Below are 17,314 nucleotides of genomic sequence, written 5' to 3'. Positions count from 1 at the left end.
TACAATTCTGTATTCCTATGTTCATTCATGATGTAAAAGACTTAGAAAGGTACCCATTTGGACTCTTGGGAATAGGAAAATCCCAAAACCATAGTTTACTATTTTCAAAGGAATTTCAATATGGGCAGAAATCAAGAATACTGTTCTTCAGGCTAAGTTTATATCCTGAAATATGCTTCTTGTAAGAAATAATTTAAAAATGTAGAACCTAAAATTAAGCAAAAATAACATACAGTATGTTCAGCTTTGAAATTTGCCAAGACTCAGCCAAGTTTACCATAAACAGAAGGCAGAATTGTCTATTTTTAACTTTACAGCCCTTGGGTGATTAAAATTTTGAGCCATAATAAACAGCTTTTTTCTTCTTTGCAACATAATTTCTCATTTGAAATTGCAGTCTTTTTAGTTGTTTAGGAGACACGGATTGAACACTTCATGTTTTTAAATTCTTTCTTAAACGGAAATTTTTTTGCAGAGATTAAACGAATTCATTAGCATGCCAAAAGCACACATTAAGAAAAAACAAGAAAGAGAGAAAAAAAGAAAAAAGCTTCACCAAGGTCCAAAACTTGTCATTTTCTTCCTGTTTTAACTGTTTAACAATTAGCACCTTTGGTCAGTTGCATTTCAGGCACAGAACACAATAACCAGCCCCATCATTCTGCCCATACAAAAGTGGAAGAGCCACAAACACCTTACCATCACGAAGCAGACTTCTTGGCAATTTGGTATGATTGTGTACCTACTATGTCAGCAGAAAGTGTATCTTACCACCAGGAAAAGACAGTTGCATATGCAATAAACCAACAGCCTTTAATAGGCCAGTTAATTACATCGGTTAGCTGCTATCTCCAGTGCATGATCGCTGTGATAATGAAACTATTTTGGTGTGGAAATGAAACAGATCAAGACAAGTAGATCAGGAAACAGAAGGGTTTTAGGGCCATACAGAATGTCAGTGTGCTGAGTCATACAGAACATAAATTGGCCCCCAAAAAGACATAATTTTTTTTTCCCTCAGCAACGAGTAAAGTTAGTGGGCTTTCCCTTTGGCATCACTTAGTGCTGAACAGCTCAAAACTCTTTAGAAATAATCAAATTTAACACTATTGCCTCCTCATGAGAGTTGTTAGCAATTGAGTTATTGGCAATAAACTGAAGCCCAGTACCGCAGGTGCTGACTTCTCATGTGATTGTTTTTTCCCTTAGGGACAGGGAAGAGTCAAAGATGATGCCTGGTTTCTGGACTGGGCCACAGGATGAGGAACGGTGACAGTTCCTCCTTTTGAAACACAGGAAGATACGCAGATTTGTTGGGAACTGGGCTTCAAACCAGTTCAGCTCTAACCCCTACTGAAAATCTGCATTTCTAACAAGTTCCCAGGGAGTTACACATAAGAATCACCTGTAGATCTTGCTAAACTATAGATTCTGATTCGATGTATCTGGGGTGGAACTGTTAAGTTCCTTGCTGAGAATTTGCATTTCCACCACAGATATACTGAATCAGACTCTACAGTTTAACAAGGTCTCCAGGTGATTCTTATGTATAGCTTCCTGGGAACTTGTTAAAAATGCAAATTCTCAGCAGGGGTTCGAACTGGAACAAATCGATTCAAAGATCTGGTTGGGAAAACGGGTCAGGCAGTGCAAGGAGATGTTAACTCCAGTTTTTGTTTTTTCATGTCGAGTGTGGGTTTGAGGTTCCAGAGGAGGAGTTAGCTCCTAGTTTTGTCTTCTAGAGCAAGAGAGAATATCTGCCCCGCTTTCACCAGACACTTTAAATATTTAAGGTTGTTATTACGGTTATCCTAAAGAATCTCTTCCCCAGACTCTGGCCATGCTTTCCGCAAATGCTCCTCACGTGACAAGATTTCCTGATCCCTTGGCATCCGTGTCTCCATTTTGTTGGTGTTCCTCTTAGCATTTTGTACCCAAAACTGGGCACAAAATTTCAGCTGCGGTCAGACCACAGCCCAACACAGCACTAGCTTCTTCCAACTGCAGTGTCGCACTGCTGGCCCCTATTAACCTTGTGGTCAACTTACACGCTCTTGGGCTGCTTTCACATGAACCGCTACCAAATTAGGTTCCCTCCACCCTAACTTTGTATAATGAAGTCTCTGGTTCTATATACAGGATGCCCCATTCCCTATCCTGTGTATGTTTTAACAGAAAATGGGGATTTCCATTCTCTCATTCTTACCAATCCCATTACCAACTGTGCCAGAATGCCCAGAGGTAACAGCTTTTTGGAATGAGCTTTTCCCTTGGTACATTCCAAAACAGTAAGAGAGTCTGAAAATGCTCTTACCCTTTTATCACTGGATTCTTCATATCCCAGGCTACTTTATAAATAGTATTTTTTTTTTCCTACAGAAAATATGTACAGACACTGAGGGAGAAAACCTACACAGAGAAAACAAGATAATTACTCATTAGTCTTGGAACAATGCAGGTATACTCTAGGTAGTTTATTTCTTATTATGGAGTACAGGGTATGGATTTTTATAATGCAAATTCAGAAACTGTACACTGGCCTTCTAACCATTCCCCCCCACCAAAAAAAAAAAAAAAATCAGCCAGTTATTTACTAATATCCTAGGGGCCAGTAAACAATTTAAGTTTTTTTCTGTAGGCAGGAGCAGTAAGGAATGTTGACTGCATTCACTTAGTTATCAGGATGTAACAGGCTGTGTAGGCTTCGGGGCAGGGGTACAGAAAAGTGTAAAGGAGGGAACTAGTTTTCTAAAACATGTACACTGGCCAATTTTCAGTACTTATCTCGGCTTTGCAGCCCCGCTGCCTGGTTGTCTCAGGGTTATGTAAGGATCCAGAGCTTAGGGAGTGAGCGGTCTCACAGATATTCCTGTCATCATCTACTGGGTATCATTCCAGTTTGGTGGAGCCTAATGCCTAGATTTCTCCCAGGTCATGGAGCTGCAGGGAGAGCTTGCAAAACATCCTGCAAATTCAACCCTTGGCAGATACCAAAACTTGTAGTACAAATCCCTAAATACAGAAAGTGATTTTGTGCCTTTATGGAAGATGGTGGGAATGTAAATATGCTTAACCTGATACTTATCAATGTTGGAAATTAGAATAAACTTAATAGTTAAGCTCATAAAATAGTCTTTTAAAGAAGAATGGGAATACATCTGTCTGGAGTAATTTAGATGGAGCTGTGCCTGAAGGCAGGAGGAAAGACGAGATCGCTTCCTAATTAACTGTATGAGTTCATTAACTACACCAGCATCGCAGGCACCAACGACTAAGAACTGAGACGAGAGAATATTATGAAAGCTCATAGTTAGGGAATGTTGATCTGTATCAGTAAATCCCCAGACTGACTTCCAGTTAAGTCACCTTAACTTTCTTCCTGGTCTGTGAAACAGAAACTCACAAATCTCTCAGGTGAAAGAAGAGGGTCTCTTTGAACAGCAGCATCCTGGAGGCCCACCTTCTCTGCAGAATCAACAAGCCTTACCGAGCCCTCTCAGAAAACACCGAGCCGGACCACTACTTGTGGGTGGTACAAATGGTTAATCTGCTTAGCTGCTAACCAAAAAGTTGGAGGTTTGAGTCCACCCAGAGCTGCCTTGGAAAAAAGAACTGGAGATCTACTTCTAAAAAATCAGCCACCGAAAACCCTACAGAGCATAGTTCTACTATGACACACATGGGGTCGCCATGACACAGAATCAACTCAATGGTGGCTAGTTTGGTTTTGGTTTTTTAACCACCCCAAAGATCTCTGTTACCTAATACCAGTAGCTCTACCGGTCACACTCAGATTACACTTTTTTTTATTTTATCCTCAGAGTAACCATATGAGTTAAGAATTATTTCTAGTTCACAAATTAGTGAACCAAGGCTCAGAGTTTAAACGACTAATTTTTTTTATCAGAAAGTGACACATCCAGGATTCAGCAAATCTATCTGACCACAAAGATACTTCCCACTTCTAAGGGAGTGGGGATCAGACCAGTGTATTTTGAAAATAATTCTGTTGACTAAAAATGAGTGGAAAAATGCTCTTGGCTCCTTACTTCTCTGAGAGGAAAGTTGTCATAATCATTTTTCTCATCAGTCCACCTAAGTCTGCCTCCTTCAGCTGAAAAAAAGAAAATAAGCCAATGCTAAGGATAGAGTGCATTTAATTTTTACATGCTAATTAATGCACAGAACCCTGGTGGCACAGTGGTTAAGAGCTTGGCTGCTAACCAAAAGGCTGGAAGTTCGAATCCACCAGCTGCTTCTTGGAAACTTTTTGGGGCACTTCTACTCTGTTCTATTGGGTTATGATGAGTCAGAATTGACTCGACGGCAATGTGTTTGGTCTTTTTGGTTTAACTAAGGCATAAAAAATATCTATCACAACTGGGAAAGATTTCATGGCTTCCATATTTCTTTCTCCAAATAAGCAAGAGGATCATTAACTGTCCCTGAAAAATTACTAATGAGACACAGGTGTAAAGCTGTGGGCAACCCAAACACCTACACCTGAGGGCAGGTAGATCTTAAAGCAGAGATTCTCAGCCCTAGTTAACCAGTTGCCATCAAGTCAATTTCTACTCATGGCAACCCCATGTATATCAGAGTAGCACTATGCTCCATAGGGTTTTCAATGGCTCATTTTTTGGAAGTAGACCACCAGGGCTTTCTTCTGAGGCACCGCTGGGTTGACTCAAACTGCCAACCTTTTGGTTATCAGCCAAGTCAGTTAACTGTTTGCACCATCCAGTGACTCCTTCAGCTCTGGTTACACACCTGAAATCACCAGGGAGCCTTAAAAAATACTAATGCCCAGATCCCACCTCAGTTGATTCCAAATGTGCAGCTAAGGTTTAGAAGCAGAGTCCTAAAGCAATGGAACTAAGGGTTAAAATCAACACACAGTAAGTTATTTTGAAATTCATCCAAGAATGAAAAGACCCAGTAGGGAGAGAGACTTGTCTATTCCAGTAATTTATATGACAAATCTGATTTTAAAAAGTAACACACACCAACAGCCAACATCATTCTCAACAGAGAGAGGCTGAAAACATTCCCTTTGAGAATGGGAACAAGACAAGGAAGAGACCTTTATCATCACTTCTATTTAACACTGTGCTGGAAGTCCTAGCTAGAGCAGTAAGGCAAGAAAAAGAAATAAAAGGCATCCAAATTGGTAAGGAAGAAGTAAAAGTATCCCCATTCGCGGATGATATATGTGATGGTTAAGGTTGTGTGTCAACTTGGCTAGGCCACGATTCTCAGTGGCTTAGCAGTTATGACGTAGTTTGGCGGTCATCTGATGTTGTGATCACTTCCACGATGAGATTTGATATAATGTGATCACCTCCATGATGGGATCTGCTGTGAGCAGCCAATCAGTTGAAAGGGAGTTTCCTTGGGCATGTGGCCTGCACTGAATGTAAGTGGACATTCTGGCAAGGCTCAGGGGCTTTTGCTTGCTCTGGATCCTGCAGTTGGCTCCTGTTCATCTGATCTCTGGTTCTTGGTACCTCATACTACAAAGAAAGCAGTGCTGGGAGCAGAGCACATCCTTTGGACTTGAGGTCCCTGCACCTGAGAAGCTTCTAGACCAGGGGAAGATTGATGACAAGGACCTTCCCTCATAGCGGACAGAGATAGAAAGCCATTCCCTGAACCTGGCTCCCTGAATTTAGACTTCTAACCTCCTAGACTGTAAGAGAATAAATTTCTCTTTGTTAAAGCCATCCACTTGTGGTATTTGTGTTATAGCAGCACTACATGACTAAGGCAATATGATACTATACATAGAGAACTGAAAAGACTCCACAAGAAAACTACTGGAACTAATAGAAAGATTCAGCAGAGTAGGATACAAGATCTACATACAAAAATCATTTGGATTCCTATACACCAATAAACAGAACTATGAAAAGGAAATTCGGAAAGCAATACTATTTATAACAGCCCCTAAAAAAATAAAATACTTAGGAATAAATTTAATCAGGGACATAAAACATCTATACAATGAAAATTACAAAACACTACTGCAAAAAACCAAAAGAGACCCACATAAATGGAAAAACATACCATGCTCATGGATAAGTATGCTCAACTTTGTGAAAACGTGAATTCTACCCAAAGCAATCTACAAATACAACGCAATCCCGATCCAAACACCAACGGCATTCTTTAATGAACTGGAAAAACTAATCATTAACTTTATATGGAAAGGAGCGAGACCCCGGATAAGTAAAGCATTGATACAGAAGAGGAACAAAGTAGGTGGCCTCACACTACCAGACCTCAGAACCAACTATACAGCCACAGTAGTCAAAACAGCCTGGTACTTGTACAATGACAGACACACTGAACAAGGGAACAGAATAGAGAACTCAGATGTAAATCCATCTACCTACGGCCACCTGATCTTTGACAAAGGCCCAAAGTCCATTAAATGGGGAAAAGACAGTCTTTTTAACAAACGGTGCTGGAAAAATTGGATGTCCATCTGTAAAAAAATGAAACGGACCCATACCTCATACCATATACAAAAACTAATTCAAAACAGATTAAAGACCTAAATACAAAACAAAAACTATAAAAATAATGGAAGAAAACATAGGGTCAACACTAGGGGCCCTAACATATGGCATAAACAGCATACAAACCATAATTAACAATACACAAACACTAGATGATAAGCTAGATAAATGAGATCTTCTAAAAATTAAACATGCTCATCAAAAGACTTCACAAAAGAGTAAAAAGAGAACCTACAGACTGGGAAAATTTTTTCAGCTATGACATATCCAAAAAATATCTAACCTCTAAAATCTATAGGAAAATCCAACACCTCTACAACAAAAAGACAAATAATCCAATTTAAAAAATGGGAAAAGGATATGAATAGACACTTCACCAAAGAAGACATTCAGGAAGCTAACAGACACAAGAGGAAATGCTCACAATAACTAACCATTAGAGAAATGCAAATCAAAACTACAATGAGATACCATCTCACCCCAACATTACAGGCACAAATCAAAAGAAGAGAAAATAACAAATGTTAGAGAGGCTGTGGGGGAGACTGGAACTCTTATGCACTGCTCATGGGAGGGTAAAATGGTACAACCACTTTGGAAAACGATATGGTGTGTCCTTCAAAGGCTAGAAATAGAAATACTATATGATCCAGCAATCCTACTCCTAGGAATATAACCTAGAGAAATAAGAGCCGTCACACAAATAGATATATACACACCCATGTTCACTTCAGCATTATTCACAATAGCAAAAAGATGGAAAAAACCTAACTACTCATCTACAGATGAATGGATAAACAATGGCACATACACACAATGGAATAAACCAAACCAAACACGTCGCTGTCGAGTCAATTCTGACTCATAGCAACCCTATAGGACAGAGTAGAACTGCCCCATAGGGTTTCCAAGGAGCACCTGGTGGATTCAAACTGCTGACCTTTTGGAATACTATGCAACAATAAAGAACAATGATGAATTTGCAAAACATCTCACAACATGCATAAATCGGGAGGACATTATGCTGAGTGAAATCAGTCAATCATAAAAGGACAAATACTGCATGAGACCACTATTATAAAAACACATGAAAATGTCTCCACAAACAAAAAAACAATCTTTGACAGTTAGAGGGAGGGGAGGGGTGGGGAAAGAAAAACACTAACTACATAGTAGATAAGTGGTAACTTTGGTGAACAGTAAGACAGTACACAACACTGGGGAATTCAGCACAACTTGACCAGGGCAAAGTCACAGACGCTTCACAGACACATCCAAGTGCCCTGTGGGACCAAGTTACTGGGCTGAGGGCTGGACACCCTGGTCTCGGGGGACATGTAGCTCAACTGGCACAACACAGTCTATAAAGAAAATGTTCTACATCTGATTGTGGTGAGTAGTGTCTGGGGTCTTAAAAGCCTGCGAGCGCCCATCTAAGATACATCTACTGGTCCCATCCTGGCTGGAGTAAAGGAGAATGAAGAAAACCAAAGACATAAGGGAAAGATTAGTCCAAAGGACTAATGGACCACAGCCACCACAACCTCCACCAGACCTGAGCCCAGAACACCTAGATGTTGCCCAGTAACCACCACCGGCTGCTCTGGCAGGGATCACAATAGAGGGTCCCATGTAGAGCAGGAGAAAAATGCAGAACAAAATTCAAATTCACAAAAAAGAAAAAAAAAAAAAAAAGACTAGGCTTGCTGGTCTGATACAGACTGAAGAAAGCCCGAGAGTATGGCCCCCAGACACCCTTTTAACTCAGTACTGAAGTCTAACTGCTAAGGTTCACCCTTCAGCCAAAGATTGCTGTTGTGTTGTTGTGTGCCATCAAGTCGACTCCGACTCATAGCAACCCTATATGCCAGAGTAGAACTGCCTCATAGGGTTTCCAAAGAGCAGCTGGTGGATTTGAACTGCTGACCTTTCAGTTAGCAGCCTGAGCTCTTAACCACTATGCCACCAGGGCTCCAAATTTAGACAGGTTTATGGGGCCAACAATGACACACGTGAGGGTCGTGCTTCATAGTTGAACCATATATACGAGACTAATGGGCATACCAGCGCAAAAGCAAAGAAAAGGCAGGAAGGGACGGGAAAATTGGACGAATGGAAACAGGGAACCTAGGGTGGAGAAGGGGAGAGTACTGACACATTATACGGTTGGCAACCAATGTCACAAAACAATTTGTGAACTGTTTAATGAGAAACTAATCTGGTCTGTAAACTTTCTCCTAAAGCACAATAAAAAAAGAAAAAGAAAAAAAGCGACACACACACCTCCACTAATTTTCCATCCACCTGCCAACAGAACAAGCAGTACGGAGCCAGCCAGACCCCAAGTTCCAATCCTGACTCTTCCCTGTTGAAGTGCAACTCACTTAAGTCTTTCTGAATCTCTTTTTCCATGTGAGTAAAATTAACTCAATAATACCTATCTTGTAGAGTTCTTATCAATATCAAATAAGGTATGTACGATGCTTACCACACAGCACTTAATAAATGTTTAAATTTTCTAAAACCTCTCTACATTTGGCTGCTCTAGGGTCCAAATGGGGTGTTCATGAAGAATACTGAATATAGCATGAACTGCCAAAAGAAGAAACAAATCTGTCTTGGAGGAAGTACAACCAGAATGCTCCTTAGAAGCAAGGATGGCAAACTATGTCTTACATACTTCAGACACTTTTTCAGGAAGGATCAGTCCCTGGGGAAGGACATCATGCTTGGTAGAGCAGAGGGTTAGCGAAAAAGAGGAAGACCCTCGACGAGACGGATTGACACAGTGGCTGCAACAATGCACTCAACCATTACGATTGTTAGCATGGCACAGGACCGGGCAGTGTTTCATTCTGTGGTATGCAGGGTTTCTATCAGTCGGAACTGACTCGACAGCACCTAACAACAAGGGTCCAAAGAGTTCACTACTTTTTATATTTGAGTCGACATTCTTTTCAAAAACTGTTAACTTCTGTCCTCTTGCATTTTCCCTTAAAAGTACCTTTATCCATAAGATTATATGTACAATACTTAGACTCATAAACCAATTGTCACATATTTACAGGAGCATTCACTTCAAACTACTCTTAACTAAGGGGAAGTTTCATTTAAATACGGGGTACCTATCTTTGTGCTCCTACCATGTGCCTAGGAGCCCTGGTACACAGTGGTTAAGAGTTCGGCTGCTAACCAAAAGGTCAGCAGTTCGAATCCACCAGGTGCTCCTTGGAAACCCTATGGGGCAGTTCAACTCTGTCCTATAGGGTTGCTATGAGTTGGAATGGACTCAATGGCAATAGGTTTTTTTTTTGTTTTGTTTGTCTTTTTTTTTACTATGTGCCTGACATTGTGCCATTCATTCTATACTTGCCTAATGTAATTTCATTTAATTCTTATAAAGCCTCTTCAGGACAAGAATTATTTCTCTCATTTTATAGATAATGAAATTGGATTTCACAGAGATGAAATAACTTGCCCCAAATAATTTTTTTTTTTTTTTTTAAGCTAGAAGGACACTTGATAAAATTTAAACCCAGGTCTGTCAAAACTCCAATGTCAGGCCATAACTGCATCTCACAATGTATGTGGATTCATAAAATACTTTGTGTGTGCATACGTGTTTATATGCCAAAATGTAAAAGTTTTAAGTATAATTTCTAATTTTATACTTAGAACAGCATAATAAAATTAATTTCTAAATCAATATTGAAATTCATCCAGTTTCTCTATTTGGCAGTCAGTATTACTGTAAGTGTTGGAAAGGTTCTACAGCACCTCCCCCCAGCCCTTTTATACTACTCAAGCTTTTTATTAGCCCTAATGTTGATTGCCTTCCCAGGGCATCTACTGGTTTGCGTATAATTTGTCTAATTAAATTTAAAGGAGAGATGTTTCGGGGAGCACCATTTCATCATTTCCTCTTATATACTCCATGCTGTGGGCTTTAATGAGGACCTAAACCCCATCTTAACTCAGCCTTAGTTTCAGCACAGATGAGCTATGCTTGTTAAGACAGTCTTCAGTTGTCAGGAAAAATAGCTTTATTAAGGTCATGGAACGCAGAGGGTTTGATTAAAGCTAATCAAAGAAGAAGGCCAGGCTGCAACACCGTGAATCAAGCTTCAGGACAACATGTTTAACATAGCTTAACCTAGGCTATCTGTTAAAAGCAGACATAAATAAGATCAGGTTTCCAAAAAGAATGCGTGGACAAATGCAGGCATATTACATGGTGTAACATATCTTCTAAGTTGAACAACTCTTTCAATAAGCAACATATATTTTAAGTTACATGGATGCAAGTGAGTGTGGAGGGTTGTGATTTTTTTCAATAGCCCCTGTCATTAAAAAAAAGGGGGGGGTGGTTACTTATAGCCTCTCATATTTAAAATGTGTGATCTATGGATATGCCTAGCCAATGATGGCACAAAGATGATCACTTTCCTGTTAATCTGAAAGCTAGGTTTCCTTTTAAGCAATCCTGGGTGATTGTCATTAGCAAATATAATGCTAAGGCAGTCAACACTAACAATATTTTGAAAAGCTCTTCTGAGTGGGTTTTTTTTTTTTATTTTTTATTTTTAAGAAAAGTAAACAGTTGAGTCACAGGAAGAAATAGTAGAAATCTAGAAATCTGAAGACCTGGGCTGTAGTCCTGACCCTCAAGTGGCACGACCTTCCAAACTAGCCTTGGCCTGGGCTTTCTGGGCCTCAGTTCTCTTGAGAGCCAAATGAGAGTCGCTGGACAAAATGGTCTCTTAAATTCCTCCCGAAGCTAAACTTCTCCAGTGCTGTTAAAGTTTACTTCAGCTTTTATATCGTTTTCTTCCTACTTTAAGGCAATACATTAATATCAAGATCCACCGTATTTTGTTACTTAATACTTAATGAATCCTAACTCAAAAAAAAAAAAATTGTGGAGAATGAACGGGTATAAAGCTTTGAGGCGTTTCAAAAATAAAAATTAAAAAAAATCTGTTTTGATGATGTTCTCTTTGTCTATACAATTTGTGACCATTAAGGTTGTGTGTCAACTTGGCTGGGCCATGATTCTCAGGGTTTGGCAGTTATGACATAGTCTGGCAGTCGTATAATGATGTAATCATTTCCATGATGCGATCTGATATAATGTGATCACCTCCAGGATGGGATCTGCTGTGAGTAGCCAACCAGTTGAAAGGGAGTTTCCTTGGGGGTTTTTATCTGCATCCAATACATACGAACTTCCTGGCAAAGCTCACTGGCTTTTGCTCTGCTCTGGATTCTACATTTGGCTCCTCAGCATCTGACCTCCAGTTCTTGGGACTTCGGCCAGCAGCTTGCTGTCTTACCCGCCAATCTTGGATTCATCGGCCTTCACAGCCATGAGCTAGCAGCCTGCCGTCTGACCTGTGGATCTTGGATTCGTCAGCCCCTGCAGCTACGTGAGTCAGGAGAAGCCTCCAGCCTAACGCCTGACCCACAGACTTGGGATTTGCCAGCCTCTACAACAGCATGAGCCATTTCCTTGAGATAAATCTGTCTCTCTCGATAGACAGACAGACGTGTATATACGTACACACAATATATATACACACGCTTCACTGGTTTTGCTTCTGTAAAGAACCCAGTCTAAGACACCATTCCACTTACTTTTTACTTTGTATCCCTTTCTCTTCCAGATGTGCATCTTTGGGCATATTATTATTAAAACACACACATATAAACACTTCTTTTTAAAAAATAGCACTATAGCTAATTCCATGACACTGGTTTTAATGAGATTCTATATTAAATGTGTGATTATCAATATGCCGTATTAACTAATGAATAGTTTAACCTGGTCATCAAAGAACCCTGAAGTAGTCCTATGTAAGAAACTTCAAGCCATATGTTAGGAATTGTATCACTGAAACAGGTAAGAAACCTCCTGAGCCATACGCACTCTTGAGATTTTAAAGTTTCACTGAATAAAATGGATATGAGAAAAGAGCAAACCCTGCCTTCGACTATAGCTTGACTCACCACCTTTTTCTGATTTACTGGAGGTAATGGAATACAGGGGCTTAGGAAGAACAGAGGAGAGCTGTGCATAATGGGATTTAAATAATCTGATTTTCCTAAGAAGAGAAATTGAGAAGCAAAGAGATAAAGGATTTTCTGTACACACACACACACACTTTTTTAAAGCACCCTATAGTTTCCAAAACACTTTTGTATCCCTTGAACATCATTTAATTGTTATTTAAAAACCCACTAAGGCAAGCAGGTCAAGTACTATCATTACCAATTTTTAAGAAACCAAGAAGCAAAGAAGTTAAGTGACTTTGGCAACTTCACAAACCTAGTTAACGGCAGTGACAGCACTAGACACCAGGTCTGAATTCTAACACAATGCCATCCCCACTATACGATGCGGCCTATTTACACTCTTCTTTATTTATTTCACTTAACAAACGTTTATTGAGTGCCAGTCTGTATTAGGCAGTGTTCCAGATACTAGAAAACATCAACGAACAAGATCAGTAAGGTCCCTGCCCTCATAAAACATTCTAGTGTACATATGCATGTATTTACAATGTGTATAGTTTAATATATATGGCTTTTCATATACTTCTCTATACCAACCAGCTTATTAGACTCATTAAAAATTAAGATCACATATTTTTTTTTTTTTTTTTAGGAACTCATTAGGTCAACATAGAACAAATAAACCCCAGCCACTCCTGCTTCCTTTCCTTCCTCATTCCTCCACACAGCTAGCCTTTTAAAACAATCTAAATAAATAGCAAAGTAAAATCTATTTGAGCTACACATTTGTTCACATGCTGGGAAGGAAAAAAAATGAATATAAAAGTGTTTAGGAAAGGAAGAAGTTCAAAATTATGGAGAGGGTTTTTTGGGGTTTTTTTTAATTTTCTTGTAAGGATCATTTTAAGCACATACACAGGATCTTCAAGAATACACACAGACATCTCATTTGGGAAAAATTTGTTCTTTTTTCTTCCTTCTCTTTAATCTACACTAAGCACAGCCTTAAAAAGAGGAGGGGGAATGTCTGCTCCCCATCTCTAGTTCTGCTGCTGAATGAAAGATCGACAGGAAATTAACAGCGGTGTTAGAGAGTTTCTTGCCAAGAGTGAACTCTGAAACAAAAGACCCTGTATTGTGTACGAAAATCTGACATCTATACCCTCAGCCATGTTCTAAACTTCAGTAATCCTTTAGTATGACCTATGATTTGTTATAAGTTTTTAACATGTATATCTACAGTGTTGTATTACTCCTCATCGTCCACCTCCTCCTAAAAAAGAAACAGATTTTAGTTTCTTTGTCCCTCCCTCCTCACATTTGTCTTTTTAGCCAGCAACACAATTAGCTGATGAATCAACTAGCTTCCTTCAGTTACCGTTCATGCCAAAAGCCCACTACCTTTGTGGCTTACAGAATTTCAATCACTATCACATTACTTGAGATTATGGCGTTAACCTTTGTTGTTTTGAGCTGGTATTATAGAAAACGCTCATGTCTTGATTCATGAGTGAACCCTGACATTGCTGATATTTCCTCATTTCTAACAGCCTGTAAACCTTCATTGCCATCGAGTTGATTCCAACTCATAGTGATCCTATAGGACAGAGTAGAACTGCCCCATACAGTTTCCAAGGAGTGCCTAGAGGATTTGAACTGCCTGCCGACCTTTAGGTTAGCAGCTGACCTTTACGTTAGCAGCTGACCTCTTAACCAGTGCACCACCGGGGCTCCTTTACAACCTTAATATCATGGAAAGAATACCAAAACATCTGTCTGATGGTGGAAACCTGTTATATAAGAATTTCAAATCGAACAAGTGCTCCTCAGGTGAATCCACTGAGCGTGATCCATTTACGGGTAATGCTAAAAGGTGAGATTTCCTTTAGCAATAGTAGTGGATTGTCTTGTTTTACATAAGTGCTAATCTCTTCCCAAGAATTTTTTAGAGAGATTTTCTGATTCTTTTTTTTTTTTTTTTGTTCTTTAGGTGAAGGCTTACAGAATAAATAGTTTCTCATGAAAAAGTAATACACATATTCGAGAGGTATTTTCTGATTCTTTTTTTTTTTTTTTTTTTTGCCCAAATGACGTAACTAAAAGCTTGGCATAGCTTCATGGCTATTCTCGAAAAGCAAATTGGGCTTACTTCATTTGTATCAATTAACTTAGCTATATTTAATTTGCTTCTAAAGAAATGTATAAAATTGTGACCTATGAGCATAAAATTATGTTTCTTTGCTATTTAAATAGGTGCCAGTAAAACCAGAGAAGCAGGAACAAGTCACCAAAGTATCAGCTGTAGAAGTTTTCTGGGTACATTCCAAAAGTCTACATCTGCTTGGCAACAACTCAGAAAAGAGATATGGTGACTCTTTTAACAATAACAGAGTTTTCCCAGGCTTCAGTGTATGAAAAACAGCTTGCTCTGTATCAGAAGAAAATCCAATCAGATCTGCAAAAATCACATACTTACTGTTCTGCCCCATGAATTTAAAAATCATTGTCATAAATGGAACCAAAAGTATTAATGACATGGTTATCATATACTGTCCTGTTCATATGGTCCGAGAGTCTGAATGGAAATCTTTTTTCTTTCTGCAACATAAACACTTAAGTGTTTCGTGATAAAATATTAAAAGCCTGAGGCTCCAGACTCAGTGAATACAAGTTGCTGATATAGCACCATGTACCAAGGAAAGGTGTCAAGTATGTTAAAATACGGCTGTAGCTTAGACATTAGGGGCCTTATTCTTTCCCTAACATGCTTGCCTTGTTTCTACTGTCCAGAGTTAAATGTGCACATCAGCACTAAAATGCATCCTCTTCAAATCTAGGAAGAAAATTCAACACATCTATGTCAATGAACAAAGTAATCGTCACATCTGTTCACCCAAACAACAGATCTAAACACTGTTTTTAATTATAACATTAATTGATCTTTTGTCACTACTAATTAGAGCGATAACATCACATTTAGTTACTTTACTAGCAGGAGTCGATTCTGAGTTGCTGGAAAATGCGTCAGTGGGGAAGAGGGTGAAATGGGCAGAAAAAGGAGGATTTAGGGGAAAAAAAGTCATTTTTTTGAAAAAAGAAATGCTTTACCACAATTGGGTACATTTTTATATTTTAATTAATTTTGTTGCTTGGGAAAACTTCATTTGGTCTCTGCAATTAGAGCTCATACGGGTATTATATAAAATGCTCCCCCATTATTGGAAAACTAGGGACAAGAAAGGATAGGTAGATGACTGGAAAAGCTACCTTTTGTGCCTGGGGGAGAAAAAAAAAAAGAAGTCACATGAACCTATCACAGCCCTAGACTGTGAGAAATGTAAGGGACTTTAATGGGTATTGTAGCAGAACCACTTAAAATTAAGTGATGAATTGGAATGGGAAAAGTTATTCCAATAAAAGCAAACAAATTAACTAACCTGACCTTGGTCCACATAAAAGATTCATTTTCTTAATGGAAACAAACTCTTTGAGTCTAGCTCAGGTTTAACCACTGAAGTGTATGTAGAACCTAAATTAAGCTATAGAAACGTATGGCCCCAGAAATTCAGGTGTACATGCACAACTAGGTAAGAGCTCTTATAGCTGCAGGATAGTCTGCTGGTGTGGTCTAGTATGACCCACTTCTACAATGATTACCACATGAGTCAGAAACCTGTTAAGACCCAATTAACAAAAATGTTACGCATCACTGATGCATGTTTTGTCCAGAGCTTAATTCCACTTTTTCTAAGTAAATTCTGTCTTTTCTATTCATTAACTTTCTCTTCCCTTGGGTACAAGTAGTAACTTACCCATTTTGTTTAAAAAGGTTACAGAAGATATTAAAGTTACAGGGCAATGGGTATTTCTTTTTGTCCATTACTCTAAATGAGTGAGATAACATCTGTCTTCATCACACATATGGCATCTCTTATGTCATAAAAAACATGAATCTTTATTTTACCAACAGTCTGAAAGATAACATCAATGTAAGGCCAAGCAAGCTGGAAATGGGTTGGTCTTTCCTCTTCTTCGTACCTCAACAACCGAAATTGTTTTAATACAAAGCAGAAGTAATTATTGTAGGTATTCGGGTAGTATAAGAAAAGCTTAGAGTCTAGGCTAATAAGATTCATGCTTCAAACAACCAATGGCATTGGATTTGGCTATTTATAGAGAAAAACAGCCATGCAAGAGTCCTTGTAACAATGTAAGAACCATTACCTTGGGTCAATTTTCTTGTCTATCAAACCAGAATTCTTACTCTAATGGGGCATTCCAAAGGATAATTTATAGGAAGATATGGCTGTCCTCTATGGGTAGGAACATCTCCCAACATCCCTAGTTATACTCAATGTTTTAAACATATTCATTAATTCTCTTTAAACTCCCCTTGGAAAATACTCCTAATGTGAAATACAGCAAAGAACTGGCAAATTTAAAAGTATGACTGTTGTCTTTCTGTGGGTGTATTTCACTTGCATAGAAACGGTCCTTTAAAACCAAGTTGCATGGATTTATGCTATAATACTCTGTAGAATAATGGCTAATATATATATAATAAACTAATTCTAGGACAACTGTGCTACTTATGTGATGCAGAAATGACCTCTACTTAATCTTATACTTTTAACATTTATAAGATTTAAAAAAAAAAAAAATCATGATAGGCACCATCATTTGTTGGGAAGGTTACTACTGGTCTGAGTTCTATTGTGACTTAAGTGTGTGACCTTAGGAAAGTCACTTCACTATCAAGAATTTGGTTTCCTTATCAGTAA

The 17,314-nt window shown here is 38.8% G+C and overlaps 1 protein-coding gene and 1 long non-coding RNA gene across 4 annotated transcripts in view; both read right to left on the bottom strand.

Annotated features, from left to right (window-relative positions):
- NFIA (nuclear factor I A) overlaps window positions 1–17,314 on the bottom strand; it is a 406,515-nt gene that overhangs the window by 344,989 nt on the left and 44,212 nt on the right. The gene's annotated exons all lie outside the window — the stretch shown is intronic.
- Window positions 15,311–17,314, bottom strand: part of LOC111820430 (uncharacterized) — a 30,819-nt gene continuing 28,815 nt past the window's right edge. Inside the window, exon 3 of the long non-coding RNA XR_002823978.1 lies at window positions 15,311–15,366. This is a non-coding gene — a long non-coding RNA (uncharacterized LOC111820430). The remainder of the gene's footprint in view (window positions 15,367–17,314) is intronic.

This window comes from Trichechus manatus, unplaced genomic scaffold (assembly GCF_000243295.1).
Source record: "Trichechus manatus latirostris isolate Lorelei unplaced genomic scaffold, TriManLat1.0 scaffold00003, whole genome shotgun sequence".
NCBI lineage: Eukaryota > Metazoa > Chordata > Mammalia > Sirenia > Trichechidae > Trichechus > Trichechus manatus.
The sequence above is the reverse complement of the archived record's forward strand: the minus strand, read 5'-3'. Positions and strand labels throughout refer to the sequence as shown.